The following is a 23,352-nucleotide window of genomic DNA, read 5'->3' on the forward strand; positions in this document are numbered from 1 at the left end:
ACACACAGACACTGAGCCACATGCATGCAAGCACGCACTGCACATGATGCTGACACATGTACCCACAAACAGCACAGGCACAGGGCTCTATGAACACGGATGGCATGCAGAGAGGTACCCTAACCATCCAAAGCTGGATTTAGTCCATATTCTTTGGGTCTCTAATGTATGTGTGAGATGTTCCTTCTACTGCTCAGGGAAACTTGAGATATATTGGGGAGCCCAAAAGAAAGAAGCAATGTAAAAGTTAAGAAACCCCATTTGTAGGAAATCTTATCTAAACTACCGTATCCAGGATGTTTTTGAAAGTCCACTTTTCCACTCGTGGAAAAGAGAACTGTATATCTCTATTAACTGAACACCCAGAGAAAAGAAAATACAACTGTTTTTATTCCTTGGTGTCCCCACTCTGTCCATGTGTGTTTGAAACACTGTATAAAAAGCGTTCATGGTTGGTTTGGGACTCACCAAGCCACAGCTGGGTGACAACAGAGGAATCCCCAAACCAGCTGCCATATGTTGGTCCAAATGGCAAAGATGACCACCTGGCACGTTTGCCAGAAGCCTCGTCAATGCAAAACTGAATCTCCCCAAACTGCTCTTCCCAGGATCACTCTGTAATGGCGAGGCAGCTCCTGGAGACAGACAGGAGGAGGAGCAGCTACTAGCAGAAGGCATGGATTGGAGTTGCTTTAAACAGATGGAGCGATTTTGAGCCCGCAGAAAGACTCCAATGCAAAGGAATGGATATGTTGGCTTTCAGTGCTTGGGTCTGGTGTGGATTTGTTTTGGGTTTGTTGTTGTTGTTGTTGTTTTTCCCAGCATATGGCATAGCTGTGTAAGCTGGCATGCCATGGCTCTTTCCTGAATCTTGTCCTCTTGTGCCCACAATAATATTCCCAGACTCAGCTGAGGAACTCCAGCGGTTCCCATGTTCACATCGGAGCTTCCCAAGCCATGGGTGTTTTCTCCGAACTGCAGACTCGATTTGCCTTGATTATTATTTTTTTGGCTCTGATCCAAGATGTCTTCCTGTCATCATCTCACCGTCTTTTCCAGTAATCCCTTTTTTAAACATCGCCAACAATTAGTCGATTTATCTCCATCACCAAGGACCACCGCCCACCCCCATATCCACATCCACATGCAGACATACACTCAGCTGAGCCCCCATCCCTGTCTTGTTTTGCCTTGAAGTATAAGAAATCACAGCTTCTCATTAGCTGGAGAGCACGTTTGGAACGGCTTTGTGTTTACTCACTTAGTAAGTGATGCTGGCCTTTTTAATTATCCTCCTTCCGCATGCCATTTAGAGCAGCAAGCTGTTCAAATCAAAACGAACGGGTGCACATCCTCGGCGAGGCGGTTGGAAAGGAATCCTGGTTTGTTTGTTGTTTTTTTTTTTACCTCACTGCTGGCTGCGTCCTTCCTTGTCTGTCAGCAAGCCAAGGAATCCCCCCACCAAAAGCTCTTACGTAGGAAGACACCAAAACCGTGAGTCACTTTTCACTCTCAGAGCGGAAGAACCCCACGGCATTTAGCACCTAGCAGCAGACCCAAGATGATGGGGCTTTCTTCCAAGCCATTGAGATCCCTAGGACCAGATGTCCAATCCTCACACCATTCTCTCTTGGCTGTTGCTCCCTCTTTCTCTTCCTCCCTTCTCCATCCTTTCATCCTGGAGCATTCTCCTCTTCTTCCCTTCTGAGATGTGACAGCCGCAGACCACAGCCAGAGCTGGGGTCCCTCTTACCTCCTGTTATTTTTTTCCCCTGCAGCAGCCTTTAGCTGCTACCCTCTGCAAGCTGGATCACCAAAGACACACGACTCGCTCACAATGAATAATCAATACGGATATTGATCTAGGGAAAAATGTTTGTAAATTCCTGAAAGAGAATCAGGAGCAGGGGGCAGGGAGGTTCGTGGGGGACGACGCTGCAGAGCTCCACGGCGGCGGCGCTAGGAAGCAGGACCGCTTTTGGATCCCCAAGTTTGGCCAGCTCCGAGGTGACGGTACCGGAATGCGTGCCGATGAGGGTGTGCGCGTGTGAGGATGGTGCTGTGTAGTCTCATTTCTCTACAGCTGCTTTCCCTGAAGAATCAGGAGCCACATGGTCGGGAGCCCCCGTCAACGCCATGTCTTGGCTGCGGGCCAGCACTGTTTTGTTTTCATTATCACACGCTACTTTGCAATTTGCATAAATACAGGGTTATTTTTTATCGTGTCGCCCAAAAGATAGAGCAGGGGGAAAAAATAGACTCTTTGTTGTGTGCAAGAGGGGCTTGCTGCCCACTCATCGAGGCTAAGGATTTGCCTCTTGGGCAGAGCTTTGGGGCATATAGTGAGGGCTCCAGAAGAAATACAGGCAAAGGAGAGATAATAACATGAGGGGAAAGAATGGGGAGGGGGGTGTAGGATTTAATGAGAACCTCAGGAAACTCAGCTTGGTAAAACCAAATATTAAAGACCTGTTCTCCTCTGCAGAGAATGATGAAGGCTTAGGAGAACAGGGTGGAGGGGGCTGCTCCGTCTCTCCTTAGATACCTTGGCTTCCTTCTGCTGCAATGAACCACTGGTGTGGGGGCAGCTATCACAGTAAACATATGTGCGCTTTATCTTGACTCCCATGTAAAACACGGAAAGACCAAGGATAGACCATGAGTTCCCTCTCGGCTCTGATGGTTTTCCCCAAAGTGAGAGGCTTCACACCCAGTCTGTCTCCTTCCCTTCCTAACAGATTGAGCCCTTCTGCTCTCCAAATTGCGCCTGTCCAGTAAAGTGTGTGTGTGTGTGCCCCCCCCCCTCCTCAACCTCAGCAAAGCTGGCACAGAGCATGATGGCTCAATGACGAGCTGGGATGGCTCCATCCTGCATGTACTTCTTAGCCATGGAGACATGGGCTCAGACTCCCAAAGTCATGTCCCAAATGGGTGTCTGGCACTCACGTGATTCTGGAAATAGACCTTCAATTTAGAGAAACCACGCGACTCTCTCAGCAATTAGCGGGTGGGCACCTTCCCACAGTGGCCTCTGCTCCTTCTAACTCTCTTACTCACTGTGAATTTGCAGTTTGGCAATAAAAAAAAAAAAAATCTTTGAAATCAGTCTGCCCTTTCTCCCCTGGCCCTATCTCCTCCTGGGCTGGTGACAAAGGCGATGTGTCACTTGAGATCGTCTCGCTGTCAGGAGTAAGACCTCTACATGAGGATTCAATTCCAGCACCCCTTGTCCTGAAAGGCGCTGTCCACTTTATCAGCCGCCAGCAGCACCTCAGCAGCGGCAGCGGCGGCAAACACGGCTTTTTTTTTTTTTTTAATTCCCTTTCTGTCTTCTGATTAGCTCTGGCAATCCAATTAGCAGAGGCATTTATATCACACAGTCTGAGGTTCCCCTACACATCATGGCAGCTCCAACCCACTCATAAATCCCACCGATACTACATCTTCCTGTGACATGGATTAATTACAACACCAGACCCTCCTAAGTAGGTCTACCAGTACAAGTACATAAGAATATTAGAATTAAAGAAGGGGCCAAAAGGAATGTCTTTTGTCTGTTATCAAGAATGCACCATGGCTGCCAGGGAAGTCAGCATCATTCTCTATCTTCGCACCAGGGCATTGTTCAAGCAGATACTGAAGAGGCCAAGCGGGCCTGAATGGTGCATCCTGGGGGATTCAGGAGTGATCTAATCATGGCACACCCATGTGTGTGTTTTTTCATATTTTTGGGCCCTTTATTGTGAAAGTTCAGAGCTCTTAGTGGCTCATTTCCTACTCTGGTCCATACGCCACCCAAACAGTTAAACTGTTTTAAAACCCTTCACAAAGAGAGATGTCTTTATCTTCATTGATATTCCACTACAGTCAGACACAATCATGATATTGTGGTAACTTTGCATCTATCTACAATTTCATTCCGGATTTACCCTTACATTCATCAACCTCTAGCATCTTTCTATCCATTCATCTAGCTATATTCATTTAGATATCAACTATTTATTCTGCTTCCCGGTCATCTATTCATCCATGTGCATCTCACTATCCATTTTCTAACCATGTATTGATCTATGAATTTCTTTCTATTATCTGTCATCTACTTGTCTATCCATTTGTGTCTCTCTTAATTCATTCATCTGCATTATCCATCTATCTGTTTTTCTATCTATTCATTAATCCATTCAATCATCTACACTGGCGTGTTGGTGACCAATCCCTTTTTATTCTGTGCCTTTTGTTAGCTATGATCTTAACAGGATCCCAGATTCACATTTCCAATCACTTTTAAGGTAAAAAAAAAAAAAAAATGGCCATTTTCCAAATGAAGTCTATAAATGCTATATGCTTTGCTGTCCATTCTTGAGTTTAAAGAATGAACTAAAGAAATAAATCAACAAAATTACATGGTTTTAAGTGAGTTAAAATTACAAGGAAAATATTTTATCCTAAATTCCTGGAGCAATTTCCTTGCTTAATAAAATAGGCATTTCTGTTCAACTTAAACCATGCCTTTAGGAGAGGTAGATTTTAGATAATGTTTACAACATAAATTTCATTCACTCTGTTATATTTACCACTGTGCATCCTTCATGCAAATGATCCAAATCAACCAGAAATAACTTGAGATTACTTTTATCATAAAGCAAAACAGATATTAACCCTAATGTGGTAGTGTAGTTGTGTGCATTTAGATGTCTTCCTTCTCTAGAGAGGGTCTGAGATCCTGTGTGTGTGTGTGTGTGTGTCTGTGTGTGTCTGTGTGTGTCTGTGTGTGTGTATAATGTATGTATATGTTCTTATGTGTTCTGGGAACAAACTAAGGACAAAAAATTGGATTTTTTTCTCATTACTTGTATTGAAAAATGTATTTAAGTCTAAGCTGAAATTTAGACTTCGGTACTCTCTTAGAACCCTAGTTTTAGCTCCAAAGAAATAGGATCATAGGGAGAAGAATAAGTGAGAGTCATTCCACCAAAGACAGGAACCCCACCTTGGTGCTCTGAGTGATGAAGGCTGAGCAGTGTGGCTGTGGCTTTTCAGAGTTCGCCGGATATTGCTTCCCAAGTAGTATCCCAGGTGAGAATCCTACCTAAGCAGCAGATATCAACTCTGCCAATATTCATCATTGATAATAATATTATGGTAACATAAAGGCAGCATTCCCAAGTAGGAAATCACTGGCATTTTTTTTTTCTGATTTTTGTTTGACTAAAAAAGAAGTATGTTTCTGGGCCTGGTTGTAGCTGGAGAGCTTCTCTCCAGGTCCCACCAAGTCCCTGCAGTCCCACAACCTATGTATAAAATAATCACTCAGATGCTTGTATTACTTATAAACTGTATGGCCATGGCAGGCTTCTTGTTATCTAGTTCTTATATCTTAAATTAACCCATATTAATCTATAAGTTGCCACGTGGCTTGTGGCTTACCAGTACCTTACATCTCTCTTGTAATGGCAGCGGCTGGCAGTGTCTCTCTGCTTCAGCCTTCCACTTCCCCCAGTTCTCTTCTCTTTGTCCTGCCTATACTTCCTGCCTGGCTACTGGCCAATCAGTGTTTTATTTATTACACAATCAGAGCAACACATGTAACATACAGAACATCCTTATAAAAATGGGTTAATTTAAGATATAAAAACAGTTAACAAAAAGCCTAAGCCATTAGGCCAAACAGTTTAAATAATACAAGCGTCTGTATGTTTATTTTGTAAGTAGGCTGTCAGACTGCCAGGGTTTGGCGGGACCCAGAAAAAAAACTCTAGCTACTAATGGTGCCCAACGGGTTGACAAGAGTTTCCACCTAAAGCCTAACAAAAAAGATTCTAAAACAAAGCTAAAACATTGGGCGCCATTTGTAGTTGGAGTTTGCTCTCTGGGTTCCGCCAAGTCCTGGCAGTCCGGCAGCCCACTTATAAAATAAACACACAGACGCTTATATTATTTACAAACTGTATGGCCATGGCAGGCTTTTCATTAACTGTTCTTATATCTTAAATTAACCCATTTTTACTAATCTGCAAGTTGCCACATGGCTTACCGGTATCTTACGTCTCACTTGTCATGGCGGCGGCTGGCAGCATCTCTCTGTCTCAGCCTTCCTATTCCCAGAATTTTCTTCTTTGCTTGCCCCGCCTATACTTTCTGCCTGGCTACTGGCCAATCAGCATTTTATTTATACAGAGCGATATCCACAGCACCTGGTGGTCACCAGCTCTCCCTTGTCTTTACCACCAGAGTGAGCTCCTCAGCATTGCCCAGGGTTATGTGTTGGCCCACTCCAACATCCACCCCATCTGTGATCTGCTAGAGCATTGGGGAGGGGGGTCAGTCCTGTGGACCCAGAGCTGCAGGATCTCTAGCAACATGATGACCAGGAAGAGCCCCAGTGAGGGCCCAGCATCCATGGTGCAGCAGAGACCAGGGGCCTCAAACCAGACCAATGATTCTTTTTGATAAGTGCCTGCATGTAAAAATGTATGGATAAAGGGTTTACTGTGTGACTCACTGTGTCACACTGCAGCTTCCATGGCAAGATTTTCCCTTTCTTCCTTTTTTCCCTTTTTCTCTTAATTTTGTTTTATTTTTGAGGGAGAGGGAAATAGGTGGAATCTGGAGGCATGGTGTGAAAGACTCAAAGAGTAAATAAAAAGAAAGTTTAAAAAAAAGAAGTGTGGTTAGCCTTCTATGTGCAAGGGTTCACATCCATGAATTCAGCCAAGTACTGTTCAAAATCATCATTTAAACTGTCTATACTGAGTAAATGCAGACTCCGTTGTCATTCCCTAAACAATGTGTTGTTATTTGCATAACATTTACATTGTACCCAGCATTGTAGACTATCTAGAGATGGTTTAAAATACACAGGAGAATATCACTGAATTGGGTGTAATAAGTCACCTAGAAAGATTAGAACATAGGAGACTATACAAAGAGTACATGTAAATAACTTCACTGTTTCCTATGACTCTTCAACGTCCTTAGACTAAGGTATCCCAGAAGGTCCTGATATCAATCCCTGACAGATTCTGAAAGATAACTATATATTGAGGTGAAGACCATGAAAACCAAGACAGATCATTGTGAAGCCGAGGGACAGGGAAAGACCCCAGCCGTGATACTCACTCTGCTCCCATAAAAGCCAAGAAGACAGAAATCACCTGGTTCTTTATGCTTGGGATGTTTCCATCTACCTTATCACCATGGTTTCCCAGATTCTATTATACTCTGGAGTGAGATGACATAATCTTGTGTTCTAATCCTGGGTTGACTTGCCATGCTAAGCAGCTGACCTCTCTCGTCATTACAGTCGGCTCAATGTCTCGGGCTCGTTTACAGGGGCCCAGAAACGTGCTTTGATTTCTTATTTTTTGAAGAATTTTATTTTTAATTATGTGTATGTGGGATGGAGGTGGGATGTAAATATGAATGAAGACACCTATAGAGACCACAGATGATCCCCCTGGAACTGGAGTTACAGATGGTTGTGAGCTGCTCAGTGTGGATGTGGAGAACTAAACTCAGGTCTGAACAAGAGCAGCAAGCTCCTAACTGCTGAGCCACCTCTCTGGCCTCTTGATTTCTTTTAAAATCATTCAAAAAATGAACTATGGGGTCAAGAATGTGTTGACGAGTAGTAATAGCATCACTTATACTCAAATCATCCGTATACTAACACAGTTTTCAAATGCTGTGTCTTTCTGAGGGAGGAATATTCCTATGATCTCCTGACACTGGGCCCAAGACAGTCACATAGAAAGTAGCCCCCCTGTATAACTATAACTTGTTACTCTCAGAAAAGTCTAGAAGGTAAAGATCTATTGGGAGCCAGACTGCCTATGTTCAAAGCTTGATGCCTGTTGTTGTCATGGAATTATTGGATATGGTGAATTATTGGATATGGTGAATTATTGGATATCGTGGCCCACTTCTATAATCCCAGCACTTGGGAGGCTGAAGTAGGAGGACTGCCATGAGTTCAAGGCCAGCCTAGCAAGAGTGAGACATTATTTCAAAACTCAAAGTCACTTAGTTTCCCCCTTTTCTTTAGCTGTAACTGGAAGTGATAATAGTAACTACTGTGGTCCGGATATGAAATAATTCCTAAAACACTTGTCTATTGATGCCTTGGTCCCCAGATGATGGATCTAATCATTCCAGGGCTCTGACCCAATCAATGTATTGACCCATTTATAGATCCACAATACAATGGCATAAGGAGAGATGAGAGGAAAAGGGACCCATTTGGAGGAAGTAGGCCACTGGGGGCATCACTTTGAAGAGAATCTCACCTCTGTCCACTTCCTGTATCTCACTGTCTGCTTCCTGGCCACCATGAATGGGCAGCCCCGCTCCCAGTCACGATGGTCCCCTCCTACCTTCCTTGGGCTCAAAACAATGAAGTCAACCAATCACGGACTGAAGTCATGAGTCCAAAGAAACCTTTCTTCCCTGAAGCTGCTTCTCTGGTTGTTTGTCAGTCACGAAAGCACACCAGTGCAGCAGCTAATGCACAGGAATGCTGTGGCACCAATGCAGCAGCTAATGCACAGGAATGCTGTGGCAGGTAAATGAGATCATATGTGGGAGATGCCTGGAATCCAGCCTACATAGAGCGAGAGTGTGATAAAACTCCTTACAGCAATTGTTGTTCTTGCTTAAGCTTTGACATCTTGGCTACAAATGCCTCCTTATTTATGTTTTAGCAGCTACGGCTAAATCAATTTTCACTTTAAAAAATTAGACGATCTTCTTGACATAAGGAAGAGAATAAGAAGGCGGTAATTGGACTTTCCTCTCTCCTCTGGAAATCAGAACATTTTCTCTCAGAGAAGTGCTAAATTCTGTGCTCTCTACCTGGAGCGAGGTCTTAATTCCATATTATAAAATTCCTTTAATAAATCAGCGCCACCTCTCCTGATCGCAGGTTTGATCCCTTCCGAACTTAAAACAATCCTGCAAAAAACCTTATTAAGAACCACAGGTTGAAAAGAATATTGTCAAAACTTTCTCTCTCCTTTCCTCTCTTCACTTTATTATCTCTTCATTTTTTTTGTCATTTAACTCCAATTATGAGATGCTAAGTGCTTTTGGAACCTCCATTGTTAATATCTTCTTACAGCACTATTAACGTAAATCAAGTTTAATAGTGTCCCAGCAACTGTAAAAGCAATCAAAAATTCAGTACTCACGAATCATTCTGTAATTTCAGCATAAAATGTTAATAGAAATAATATCTAATACCATAAAATATCAGTAAATTCAACTTTAAATATAGGTGATGAATCTCTTCACTATCCTATAGTATGCGTGGAATATTCTAGTATGAAGTCCTTAATTGGCCAAGCCATATCTCAGTCATGTTCAGGCTGTCAGAGTCTCCTCCTTTGCTTCACCCTTGCTAGCCAATCCCAGCAGAATGAGTAGTTATTAGCAGGCATTTCTTCATGTTATCTGACTATGGGGGGTGGGGCGCGGGGTCAAGATCAGTGTGGGAAGTACAGCCAACCTGAAGGAATTCAAAGTTATGCAAAGATGTCATCAGGGGCTGCAAGACCCTGTGTTGTGGAGCATCAGCAGAGATGGCCAGTATATCGGCTCTTATCTCTGGGGAGCATGCCCCTTCTGGGACAGACCCAAGCTGAAATACCTAAAGCTATGTCAGGGCCGATGGTGGACACAACAGTCACATGGGCCCACAAGAAAGCATCTCATTCATCAATCAGTAGTTGACCAGTTTTTGAGTTTTAAAATTTGATCAAAGTAGGTATTTTTTTTATATAAATAACTATCCTTCAAATACTTTAGCTTACAACAGCATCTATGTATTCCTTCCCCAGCCCTTTTCTTTCAGGTTCACAGCAGCTTGTAGCATGGACCACTACCATGCTACTCATTTCTGTCTGAATTCAGCTTCTTTGACGTGAGAAGGGAGCCTAAAGCATCCGGGACAGGCATCAGAGTCAGTGTTGCTGTCATGCATGCGTGTGTCTTCTTGCACTCATTCATCCCTGCCTTGTATTCAATTTGATTAACATGAATTGTTAATTGACTAACGTGAACTTACATAAGGGATTTGGAGCTGATTCTTTAGCAAGCTGTGTCTGAGGTAGTGGGGCTACAGTGCTCCAAGGCAGAGGTGATGGTCAGGGTTCAAACAGAGTGTCATAGGCCACCCTCTGTGGGGCTTCCAAGGGAAAGGGGAGTGACAGCTCAGAGAGGGAGTAAGGAGACTGGCCAAGTAGCTCGGGAGTGGAGCTCTGGCCTAGCATGTATGAAGACCTGGTTCCATTCCCAGTGCCAGAAAAAGAAAGAAAGAAATGAAAGAAGCGAGGGGGGAGAAAAAAGGAGGTGGAAGAAGAGGTGAGAAAGGAAGGGAATGAGAGAAACATAAAGAGATGGTTTAGTTGGCGCTGTGTGAAGAGCCAGATGACAGCATGCAATGTCGGGTCAGAGCAAGAACCCAGTGCCCAGGTCCCCCTGTGCTTAGAACATACCATGCAGATCTCATTGTTAATAAGTTCTGACCTCTAGGAATCAGTATTTCAAAAACTCCTAGCTGGAGCCTAGCTGTGGATCTGACCTCTAGGCATTCACTGCCGTCTTAAACCTGGCTGCATCTGTAGCCTGTGAGACTTTTCTGAAAAACAAGTGCCAGGAGCATTTTTTCTGCTGAATACAGTCATGTTTTCCATATTCAGCCTTCCTCCAAGCAGCGCCTCCTCCACACTGGGACAGATGCCCACAGTGGGGTGCAGCCTTGGACAGAACGCTAATCAGTTTTGTAATTGTAACATATGTTTATAAATATGTGTAATTAGGCCAGAGTGTCTTGGTTTTTATGGATACTACCTTTAAAGCTGAGGTTCAATCTACTTAAATAAAATTGTAAGCCCATTAAAGAAAAAACAGTGAGTCACAACAGAGGGTTTTCTGGACTAGAACAAAATCAAGACGGAGGCTGGCTACCATATGATTGAAGTTCAAGACAACAGCTTAAGCTGCAGGAGATAGCTCTAAATAAGAATATCCTGGGTACTGGGGGAGATGGCTTTGTGAGTAAAGTGTATGCTATACACACGTAAGGGCCTGAGTTTATATCTCCAGCACTCTCATGATAGCCAGGTGTGGGGGCATGCATCTGTAACACCAGTGCTTGGGGTGAGAAGGAGCCAGGAGGGTCCCAGAGTTCGCTGGCTAGCCAATCATACTGAGAAGGTGAGCTTTGGGCTCAGTGAGAGAACTTATCTCAAAAATAAGGTAAAGATAAATAGAGAAAATACCACCAACATGGACTTCTGATCTCTACATGCTGTGTACAGATGTGTGCACATATGCATATATGCAAATACCATATACACATTTTTTTTTAAGTTTCTGGGTTGAGGTTGATGTTGGTAGCTTACTTCTTACCTAGCATGTAGGAGTCTCTGGGTTCAATTCCCAGAACCACATAAGCTAAGTGTGATGAGACATGCCTGCATTCCTAACACTCTGAAGTTCGGAGTCATTCTTGGCTACATTGGGAATTTGGGGCCAGCCTGAGATAGAAACTCTGTCTCAACAACAGCAAAAAGAAATGAATAGAGTATTCTAAATCTCATCCCTCTCAAGCCATTTGGAGCAGAAGATCTAGAAGGTAGCCTATGTTCATGGAAAGCAGTAAGCCTTTCTTACTGTTGTGAGCTTGTCTTTGTTCATTTGCTTGAAATGGCCAGACCTCCATAGGCTAATGGCATCCTTTCTTCCTGTAGAGGAGACACTTTTGAATTATGTTTCTGCAAATCTTTTCTTCTTTCATAGGCTACACCTAAAAGATGGTAGACGCACTTGAAAACAGCATGTCTGTCTGAGGGAACTTGGCCTGACTGAATGAGCCGAACCTGCTCTCCATAGCCCAGCTCTTAGAAGTCCCCTTGTTCAGGACATCGGTGCACCCAAAAGAAGTGGTCCTCACTGTGTGGCCAGTTTGAAAAAGAAAACTTTCCAATAATTTTAGCTGTGCACCATGTGGCTAAGTCCACTTTTTAGCCAGGCTTTAGTTTTCAGAGCTGTTTTAGGTTCCTAGCAAAACTGAGCACATGACTGAGATTTTTCCATGTGCTCCTTGCCCCCGTACATGGAGAGACATCCATTGTCACATCCCAAACCAGACTGGTACATTTCTCACATCTCAATGTCAACTAAAGTTCCTAGTGGACATCAGGGCTCACTCTTGATGTTGTACATTCTCTGTGTTCGGACAAATGTGTAAACCTGTATTTACCGTTCGCTGCAAGATGGAAAGTCTGGGTCTGTATCCCTTTACACCTTCAAAGTTCAGTTGTCACACAAAGATCATCATAGAGCTTGAGGAGATGGCTCTGCAAGAAGGAGGACCTGAGTTCAAGTCCCCAACACCTAAGCAAAAATCCAGTCACAACAGTATGCCAGTTATCCTACCACTGGACGGTGGAGACAGGTGGGTGGAGCTCTCTGGCCAATCGGCCTAGCCAAAACAACAAGCCTTCAATTCAGTGAGGGATCCTGACTCAAAGCCACCAGTGAAGTGCTGTAGAGGAAGAGACCTGAGGTCCTGCTCTGGCAGACTTCGAGATGCTTCATATAATGCTACGGTAGTTTAGACAATGTGGTGTCGGTCAGGAGATAAACACACAAACTGAGCAAACAGAACCCAGAAGTAGGCCCATGTGAATAAAGTGAAGGGGTCTTTGACAAAGAGTCTGTAGAGTTATAGAAAAAGACATGAGTCTTCTGAAAATTGCTAGAAATGTGTAGAAAATAAAGCTTATCACTGAGTTATGAATAATGGAAAAGTAAAATGTCTATCGATAAAAGATACATTTGATACAATACAGTATATCCACACAACAGTGACTGGGACAACCATGTGAAGATATGATAAAAACGTAGAAAGTATATTTAATGTGTTGTATGTGCTTTTTAAAATAGTAAATTAAAAAATGGAATGGATAAGGAGTATTGTTTTTATTTTAAAATATATAAAGATATATACCATTTCAAATAAACCTATGCATATGTAAATATCTAGAAAATAAAGTACATACTTCTTTTTTAAAATAATTTTTTAAGACCATATTCTTTTTTGTTTTGTTTTGTTTTGTTTCATTATGTATACAGTGTTCTGCCTGTATACCAGATCAAATTATAGATGGTTGTGAGTCACCATGTGGTTGCTGGGAATTGAACTCAAGACCTCTGGAAGAGCAGCCAGTACTCTTAACCTCTGAGCCATCTCTCCAGCCCCCCAAGTATGTATTTCTATAGAAAATGAATAAAAATAATGTGCCAAAATTATTACTATGATAGAAGTATTATCATTTTTATTTTTCTCAATTTTCCAAATTTTCTACAATGGTCATGTATATCTTTTGTAAACAGTAAAAAAAAAATAGATAGATATATAAAAGATATAGATAGATAGATAGATAGATAGATAGATTACATATAGAGAGATTGTATGTATTTATTTATTACAAAGTCTGACACAGGAGACTGGTATATAGAACTTTTACCCCTGAGCCACCTACTTCATAATTCTACAAGCATGTTTGGCCAGAATAAACCCTGTTTTCCATTATGATCATGGCCACAGATTCGAATGTTATGTGTGACCAGATTTTCTTCTTAGAATTATCCCACATGCAATAGCAGCATTCAGAGAACCCAATTATAAGTGCAAGAAACTTAAACAATACCAAAATAATGTAATCATCCTGAGTTGACTCAGAAGGAATCTCTTAGGCCCTGAATGCTCCCATATTATTTTATTTTGAACATTGGTGATCTCAGATCAGAGTAAGTGTGGAGGCAAGAGTTAACAGATGTTTCTGTTGGATGTCAAGCTCAACTTCTCCCTGGGAACCTCCTGACCCCCACTCCACAGATGATGGCCCCCTTCTCTGGGTTCTTGGGCTTTTCAAACCTGCACCTCATCCTTTCCAATCCATCATCCCCTTCTGCCATCCCTAGTGTCCCAGACTTTCATCTCGAATCCCCACTCTGCTTCCAGTCCCAACCAAGGAGGAGGTTCATTGTCAAGTTCAGTGTTCTGTGAGAGTCAGAAATAAGTCAACTGCAGATACTCAAATGTGACGGCAGTTACACCATGGCACTGCTCTGCTTCCAAGACTCTCTGTGCCCAAAGAATTTCATGGTGCAGTGCCCTCAAGGATCAGCTCCTTGGTTCATTTGCCTTTGCCATAGAGATCCTCTCTAGACCTAGAGGGCGTCCCATGTAGGACCTACCCACCAGTTTCCTGTAGCACAGTTATCCCCTGGGGACACCCTCCTTCACTTATACAAACACACCCACCCCCAAACTCCACCAAAACAGGCCCACGGGCTCTGCTATCCTGCTGACCAGTCTTGTGAAAATTAGAAAATAGAAACTATTCTTGGAAGGTTGAAAGTACAGGAAGGAAGAAAGGAAATGTCGTGATCCAGGTGAAATGGTTCAGCATGGCTAGTGTATTTGAACACTCAGTCCTCAGTTGGTGGCACTGTTTGGGGAGGCTTAGGAGATGTGACCTTGTTGGAGGCAGTATGTCACTGGGGATGGGCTTTGAGACTTTATGGACGAGCCACTTTGGATGTCTTTCTCTGCTTCCTGGTTGTTATTCAGATGTGAGCTCTCAGGTTGCTACTCCATTCTCTATGCAGGCCACCATGCCTGCCACTTCCCCTTCCTGGTGGACGCTTATCTCTCTGGAGCTGGAAGCCCAGATAAACCCTTTCTTCTGTGAATAGTCTTGGTCATTGGGTTTTATCACAGCAACAGACAAGTCATGGAGGAAGGAAAGGAGGGAGGGAAGGAGGAAGGAAGGAAGGAAGGAAGGAAGGAAGGAAGGAAGGAAGGAAGGAAGGAAGGAAGGGAGACAGACAGACAGGCCGTTCAGTAAATGCAGAACCTTGACTTGACAGACTGTGGAATATATATTTCAGCTCTCACTCCCCCTTAACCAGATGTTTTTGGTTAGCACAGACGCTGCACAATGAACATAGCATCACTAAAGTATTCAGCAATCAAAAGAACTTTAGAAAATATTGCACATTGTGCCTGGCCTTTTGCAGCTTAATATATGTGGTGTGGTGTTAAAGGCCCTGAGAACTCTTCCATACCCAGACCTAGTCAATGTTCATTAACCTAGCATTTCTCTTCTATTAATGGAAACCCACTCCTTTTATTTCTCAATCTGTTCACACTTTACCTAGTTTTCCCCAAAACATAGTTTCCTGAAAGTAGTCTTTCCCCATTGCCAAAGGATCCCTATTGTCTGGACAAGGCAGTCTTCAGTTTTTACCACACACTAGACGGTTTAACAAGACCAGCCTACAGCCCACGACCATGGATGGCATCACATCACTGTAAGCAATCCTTTTACTTCAAGATCCCTCACCACCAGCCATTTGTCAAATAGCAGTGGGAAATCTCAGTGCCCCTCAGACAGCAGAGTACCGACTGGGCCCTGGGCACTCCTCAATGCTACCCTGCCAGCTCAGCAGACCCCACACCAGGGCTCAGTGCCCTCTGCCCCGTAGTGCAGCTCACCCCTACACCACGGCTCCACTCTCTCATCAGAAGCCACTCTCTGCTTCTGGTTCGTCCAACAGAAGCCTGTGGAGGCTGGGCTGTAAAAAAGACCAAGCCACACTGATCTAACATCCCCAAGAGTATTCGGGGCTTGTCAGCACAGCTCACACCACCAGGCCCTGCGCTGTTTCTGTGACTGTTGGTTACCATGGAGGGACATAAACGCTGTATGGATGGGTGTAAATGTCCATCGGCAAATACTACATGACTAAGGTCTGGTATATCCACATACAAAGGAGCGTTATTCAACCGTAAAAAGGAACAAGGATCTGGAACATGCTGCGATCCGAATGAATCTTGAAGACAATATGTTACATGAGAAAAAGTTGCGGGCTTTTTATTATATGATTCTATTTCTGGAAAATATCAAGAATGAGCAAATCCATAGATGCAGAGGGCGGAGTTGTGAGTACAGGAGTGTGGGGAGCAGGAAATGGAGTCGTGTCTCCTCACAGAATGGACCTGCCCTTTGGAGTGATGAGGAACTCTGCAGTAAATGGCATTGGTTGTACAATATTTTAAATGTACTTAATGCCACATTAAAGTGGTAAAATCTATGATAAATGTGTTTACTGGGTTTCTTTAGTCAAACTAATTCAAAGAAGATGCTTAGAAGAGTTAAAGTGGGGGGAGCGAGACGGCTCCATAGGTCAAGGCACTCGCCTCCAAGCCTGGTCACCTGGGACCCACAAAGGCAAAACAGACAATCAGCTCCCACAAGTTGTCCTCTGACCGACCTCCATATGCACCTCATGGCATGTGTGCTCACATATAAACAAATCAGTACATGTAAGGTTAATCTAAATTTGAAAAAAAAAGAATGAGTTGGCTTATCCCATCGTTAGCCCAATATTAGTCTTCATTTTCTTCTGTGTCTCATCTCCAAATCTCCACTGGATGAATGAGCCCCACATCTCTACTGTGAGATCCAAGATGACTCCCACAAGCTCATGACAGGCTGCAGCACCACTCACTGTGTTGTCTCTTGCCTCCTAAGCATCAAAAAGATGACCAAGGCCTTGCTGTATCTTATACTACGTTCTGGGGACCTGGGTCTTCAGGATGCACAGAGCCTACACTCCACTAAATATGGTGTAACAGCTTTCACTCTCAGAATAAAACTGAAGTGACCGTCTTTTTTGTCTCCTAGAAATGATGTGTGGACAATAAAAGTCATTGCCGGGCTCTTTTTCTTAAGTCCCAACATTGGAATTAGGGATCAGTTTGCATTAGTGGCAAAGTCACCAGTAGAGGCCAGTATGAGATTTGGGGCCCCAGAATGTTCTGGATTCCCATGTTACCAAGAAGGTTTCTTTTCTCCTTCAATGAGAGAGAGAGAGAGAGAGAGAGAGAGAGAGACTATTGTGAAGCTGTGAGGGAAACAACCTTTAATCCTTGCAAAGCCCAATAATATTATGTATATTGACTGAAACCCATGGAGTGGGGCTGACGGGTTTTTTCATTACCAGGGTACATTGTAACCTAGCTACCTTTGAAAAGTAACCAACCTCGAGAGGCACTTGACATTTGCAAAGAATTATGGGTGTCCTCTCTATGTCTTCTCAAGTTCCCAAATTTACAATGGTCTTAATTTAAAAGTTAAGCCGGGGGGATCAATTGCTTAGTGTAGGGCCAGGCTGCCCTTTTTAAAACAAAACAAAACAAAAAAACAAAAAAAGAAAAAAGAAAAAAAATACCAAGCCCCTGTGGGCCAGTGTGACCTGACTTCCTCCCTGGGCTCAGGTTTTGGTGAGTCGCACACTGCCCTGTGTTTAATTGTGAAGGAAGATGTTTGTACTCAGATCCACCAGCACGTTCCGCTCCTCCAGGTGTTGCAGGAAGGCCGCAGCAGCTGGTAATGAGAGGGTGAAAATGAAAAAGGACGTAAGGCGCTTCTCTGGCAAATCCCCTGGAAATGACACGGAGCCTTGCGGATCGATGCCATCGACCCAGCCGAGGCCTCCAGGCCTGCCTCGCTCCCAGCAACAGTCACAGCCCAGGAAAGACAGCAAAAGCATCCTGGGCAAAACTGTGCCCAAATCAACTGGGCGGGGGCAGGGGTGGGAGTGGAGGTCGGGGATCCAAGTCCAGCCTGCGAAGGCTTTCTCTGTTTGGGCAATGGTCCTAGGTCAACATTAGAGCAAGGATCTGTTCAAATCCCAAGAGGAACTCAAGTAGGCCTGGGCATTGCTCTCCCACGTGACTTTATGACCTTCGTGGATCCGGGCACCTCTGCATCTCCTGCTGAAACCCGCATCATATGGGAATCAGGGCTTGGGAACAGAAGAGGAAGAGAAACTGAGAGACTCAGTTGAACTCGCCAGAAGGCAGGTGTGGTGCAGCACTCAGGAGGCAGAGGCAGGTAGATCTCTGTGAGTTTGAGGCCAGCCTGAGAGAGAAAGCACTCACATGATACTTGAACCTGTGATGGTCACATGGTCTATCTTTGTTCCTATCAAAATCAGGCAAGCCATAATCATTTCTAAATGAATTCAGACTGTTTGACCATAGGCTGGTGCCCAGACTCCAACGATAAACAGGCTGACATTTATCTGCAGAGTTTCCTGTCTGGTGATGGATAGAACCCTAACTATAATTCATGCTCTAGAATCCCAGAAGAGGGGAGTTGATTCAGATAGAGAAGGTTTTGCATAGAAGCTGACCCTCAGTAAGCTACACCCATATTGATGGGAGCCTTGAAAGACACAGTAGAGATTGCATTTTCCTTGGGAGCAGCACAAAGCATAAAATAAAGGACTGACATAATTATGTAGTAGTTTAAGAAAAATAATCTAGGTAGCAAATGCATCAGTCAGCAATTGCCCCAGTTAGGCTGTATAACAAATCTTCCTCAAGCTGTCTTAAAACAGCAGGCACTTCATTTCTTTTCTAGGTGTTCTTTGGTTCTGTTGGGTTGAGATCAGATGGGCTGAACTCCAGATTGCAAGATGAGTTCAAGTCAACTTCATTGCTCAGGCTTTTCAAACCAGTCACTATCCAAGGCATATTTATCTATAACATATCCATAGAGCATAAGAGCAAAAGAGGTAATGCCTCCTGAGGTCTCACTCTAGAAGCAGCATGTGCGCGCGCGCACACACACAAGCATGCACATGCACACAGAGGCACAAGCACACACAAGAACACTCATACTCACATGCACAGACACCACACATACGCAGGAACACATGTGCACGTGCACATACATACATGAGCACACACACCAAGAGACAAATGAAATCTCACAATTAAGCCACACACCATCAAATGAGGGCGTCCTCCCTGCACCTTGAATGGGAGGATCCACAAAAAAAAAAAAAAAAAAAAAAAAAAAAAAATCACAAGACAAAGGCTGTTGACGTATGATTCTCAGATGCGGAAGGCACGAGGAACTGCGAACAGTGATCCATCCTCCCATGTCAGGGAGAGGAGCAAGCTGGGGGTGGAGAAACCACAGGCATCTTATGATATGTTGAGTACAGCCCCATGTAAAACAGAAGGAAACAATCCATTGAGGAACACACAGAACTCTTCTGAAACTGAAGGATCCAGCCGAGTTGGCCTCGCTCATCTATTTAGAACAGTGGGGGGGGGGCACTCTAGCTGGAGCGTTATTAAATGGCTGGTTGAAACAGTTAGGAATTCCTGGTTGAGTTATAGTCTTGGCAGCGGCTGTCTTGCAGACCCATCTGGTTTGAATTGGCAAAAGTGCAGCTGTGCTTGTTGGGTGGGGTGCAGCCTCCCTTTTGAGTAATGGGTCTGTGTGGAAAGGGTGGAGAAAAGATGAGACCGTTGTCATGAAAAATGGGTAGAGAGAACACAGAGCTACTAGTGGTTTCGCCCTGCCACAAGGAAGTGGGTCTGTGGTTCCGGGCTGGAAGACGGATTCCTGGAGGATGACTGGGTCCCTCTGTCTCCCGAGCTGTCATACGGATTGGGCTCATACTGCCACATCTCATACTTGGGTTATGAATTGATTGTTCCACTTTTATGGGGACTTGGATAATTAGTTTCACGTTTTTAATTTATAGTGTCAGCTAAGCTTTCTAATCCGTTATTTACGGCAAAGAATGAAGAACTAAATTGCCTCCCGCCCCCTCCACAGAAAGCATTTCGGGTCCCGTGGTTGGCGATGGGTTGTTCAGTCGAGCATGTGGCCTTGTTAAAGGAAAACTTTTCTCAAAGATGAGTTGGGACAGAACCCTTAAATCTCTCCTCTCTGGATCTTGGGAACATTGCAAAAATCAACAACAAAAAAGTCTGAGACATTTGACTGGAGCTGTGTTTCTCTGAAGATGTTTTAAGAGAAGGCAAAGCTGCTGGACTGAGAAAAAATGATTGCCCATGTGGAGAAAGGCCCTCGTGTGTGATTCTTTTTCCTTTCTTGGGCCTCCCTCTAGGTGTCACCTAGGTGTCCTCATTCAGTTCAGACAATCACAGGATCCTTAGTGAAGCCCAAGAGTAGCTGGAGATATGTGTCATAAGCCAGAGACCACAGGCGCGCCCGGCCTCTACACACTATACCTCATTACACTGTGGTCTACAAAGTTCACAATCCAGAGCCCTAAGGATGAGTTACAAAAAAGAAAAAGAAAGAAAGAAAGAAGAAAGGGGGGAGGGAGGGAAGGCGGGAGGGAGGGAGGAAGGAAGGAAGGAAGAAAAGAAATTTCAAAAGAAGGAAGGAAGGAAGGAAGGAAGGAAGGAAGGAAGGAAGGAAGGAAGGAAGGAAAGAAAGAAAGAAAGAAAGAAAGAAAGAAAGAAAGAAAGAAAGAAAGAAAGAAAGAAAGAAAGAAAGAAAGAAAAAGAGAGAGAAAAAAAAGAAAAACTCTCATTTTAAGTAGTTGACGATTTTATGTTAGCCCTCCTTCATGGCTGTCTTCTGTCATGGGCAGCCCAGGGGCCACAGTCTGGACACATCGGTATGAGACTGAGCAAGTTCAAGCCAATGACTGTAAGTGATAGATTGTGTCTTCATTTACATCTAGGTTAGTTAAAGGGTGCATCTGTCTAGTCTGAGGGAATGGCTGGCATGTTCCCAGATCCCTCCTCCTTTGCCCTGAGTTCTGTTCATAGCCTCCTCTCAAGGCACAGGAATGAACCCCTGTCCCAGCGGGAGGTCTAGGAAGCCAGGCCTCAGGCCTTCCACTTAGCCCTGCTGCCGTCGAGGTGGCAGAGGAGTGTGGATTGCATCCAGACTGGTAGCTCCAGCCCTGAGCTAGAGTTGCAGCTTCCGCCCCAGCTTTGATCCTTTGCCCAAGCCCATCTGAGCTGGGGCGTTGAAGGGTTAAATACGAAACACCAGACTGCGCTAACCTTAATGCAGTAACTGAGGACACAGAAGATACTGATGAGGAGCTGGGGTCTTGCTCCTCCCTCCCCACATCTAGGCCAAGGGGCCTCAGTGTTTACTGAATATTAAATAAATACCAATTGAATCATCTGTTTAATGAGGTGTATCAAACATGTAATAAGATACATATCTATTAAACAGTTGTGAAATCTCAGTAAATATGTTCTTAATCATCAAGGGTGCAGATGGCTTACAGATTGGACCAAAGAACAAAAGACGAAGGAGTCTGTGGAAGGAACAGAAGAGCCGTCTCCTGAAAGCCGAGAAGACAGATGATTTGCAGCCAGAATTTGATACATGTATCTGGGCTGAGCTAGAGTAAAAAATGGGAGCCAGGCCCATAAAGGGGAGTCTGTAAACTTCAAAACTTCAAGATGAAGGGACACAGCACTGAAATGAAAGGCAGAGAAGTGGATGCTCACAACAACGTCCCTTCCCCCTAGCTTGGAAACACACCTTCAAGCTCCGGCAATATACAGGAATCTTCGCAGTCACTCCCTGAGCATCCCCCAAACTGCAGAGACTGGCCAAGAATGAGAAAACAAAAGAGTCACATGATATGGAGGGAAGGATTATTAACTTGTTTTTCTGCCTCTTAAAAAGTGGTAATTATCATATTATATTGCAATGTGCTATTGAAGTTACCTCAGAAAACTACTGAAAACTGATCTCTTTCTCCTCCTTGCGCATCTAGGTCAAACCCAGAATCTGGTTAGGTGTGATTGTTTGCCAAGTAATTGGTGCTTAGGACAGAGAAAAAGAGAGAGAGCAAAATGTATGGGGGAGGCGGGGTCTCTTAAAGGGAACTATGGATGAGCATGAAGCTCGAGATCATGCTATCCCAACATTCCCCGGGTCAATGGGCGCAGTGAGCAGGATTGTCTCTGTCCACCACCCTGCAGTAACCCAAGGCTGGGTGCGCTCAGTTTAGTTCTGACCCCACGGTCCCATCTGAAGGGAAAAGAATCCTCCTCTCACTCTGTCCCACATAGACAGTCAGAGCTGCGGAACTCCCGTGTCTCTCCTGTCTTTCAGATGAGAAATCAGCTCAAGTGGTCAAAAGGTACAAGGATGGTAATAACTGGCATTGTTATTCCTTCCTGGATACCTGACGTTGTCCTCAATGTCTACACATGCCAGTTTATCTAGACAACACAGTAGCCATGAACAGGTACTATCTTTCCCTCTAACAAGATGTGGGGGAGGTGGGCTAGAGAGATGGCTCAGAGCACTGGCTGCTCTTGCAGAGGACAAGAGTTCGGTTCCCAGCACCCACCTGGTGGCTCACAACTGTCTCTAACTCTAGTTCCAAGGGATCCCATGCCTTCTTCCAGCCTCTGAGGGCGATAGACATGCCCATGGTGCACACACATACATGAAAGCATTCCTACATATAAAAAGTAAATACATATTTTTTAAACAGAGGGAGAGAAGGTGGTTAGAGGGATAGTTCAGTGGGCAAGAGTACCCGCTGTGTGAACGAGAAACTGCAGTTCTGAACGCAGCACTCACATGTAAAGCTGGGTGCAGCTGTGGGTGTGCCTGTAACCCAGCACTGTTGTGGGCAGACACAGGATTTCCGGGGGCTCTGGTTTTCCAGCTCCAGGTTTGATGAGAGACCCTGTCCCAAAGGAATAATGCAGAGTGATGGAGCAGATCCCAAAACGTCCTCCTCTGGCCTCTGTACACTCATGCACTGTACGTGCACACACAGAGAGGGAGGGAGGGAGGGAGAGAGAGAAAAGAAATGTGGAAACTGAGGAATACAGAAACAAAGCCACTTACCCAAGATATCCCAGCAGGTAAATGGTGTCACTGAGATTCAAAGTTGCCAAGGGCACACTTGTAACTCCTATGTCAGAATCTTGCAGGAATCTGAGAATCATGGGTCACATGTAAAAGCATGTTTTTAGAGTGCATGAGATAAACACTGTATTTTCACTGCTTCTGTTTGATTTCTGCTTACTACAGTGTTGTTCTGTATTTCCTATATGTGGATTTATCTTAGATGATAACTAGGTAACACTTGTTCACTCTGTGGTGTCACTGGGACTTGGCCTTAAGAAAAATTCAGAAGGAATCCCAATATTCAGAAACCCTAATCACTCACACTTTCAAGGCAATTTCCCACCCTCTAAAGTGGCCAGTCGAGAGCTGGGACAGTGCTTCAGTGGGTAAAGTGCTTGACACACAGGCCTGCTGTCCTGAGTGGTTGGGATCCCCGGGAACTATGTGAGAGCTGATAGGCACAGCAGCGCAGGTGTTTGTCATCCCAGCACACAGCTCCGGGGAGATGGGAGGTGAGCCGTGAACACAGCCTGAAGCCCATGGGCCGGCTAGCCTGGTGTATGCATCACACAGAGAGCAATAGGAAAGACCTGGTATGTAACCAGAT

General features: G+C 44.3%; 1 long non-coding RNA gene across 1 annotated transcript; it reads right to left on the reverse strand.

Moving 5' to 3' along the window:
* Nucleotides 1-368: 368 nt before the first annotated feature.
* Nucleotides 369-2,136, reverse strand: LOC119088080. The gene is made up of 2 exons (XR_005091667.1): nucleotides 1,262-2,136; nucleotides 369-1,065 (listed from the first exon to the last, which is right to left on the reverse strand). It is a non-coding gene; the product is annotated as an uncharacterized LOC119088080 (long non-coding RNA).
* Between the last annotated feature and the right edge of the window lie 21,216 nt (nucleotides 2,137-23,352).

Source organism: Peromyscus leucopus, chromosome 5, assembly GCF_004664715.2.
Source record: "Peromyscus leucopus breed LL Stock chromosome 5, UCI_PerLeu_2.1, whole genome shotgun sequence".
Classification (NCBI taxonomy): domain Eukaryota; kingdom Metazoa; phylum Chordata; class Mammalia; order Rodentia; family Cricetidae; genus Peromyscus; species Peromyscus leucopus.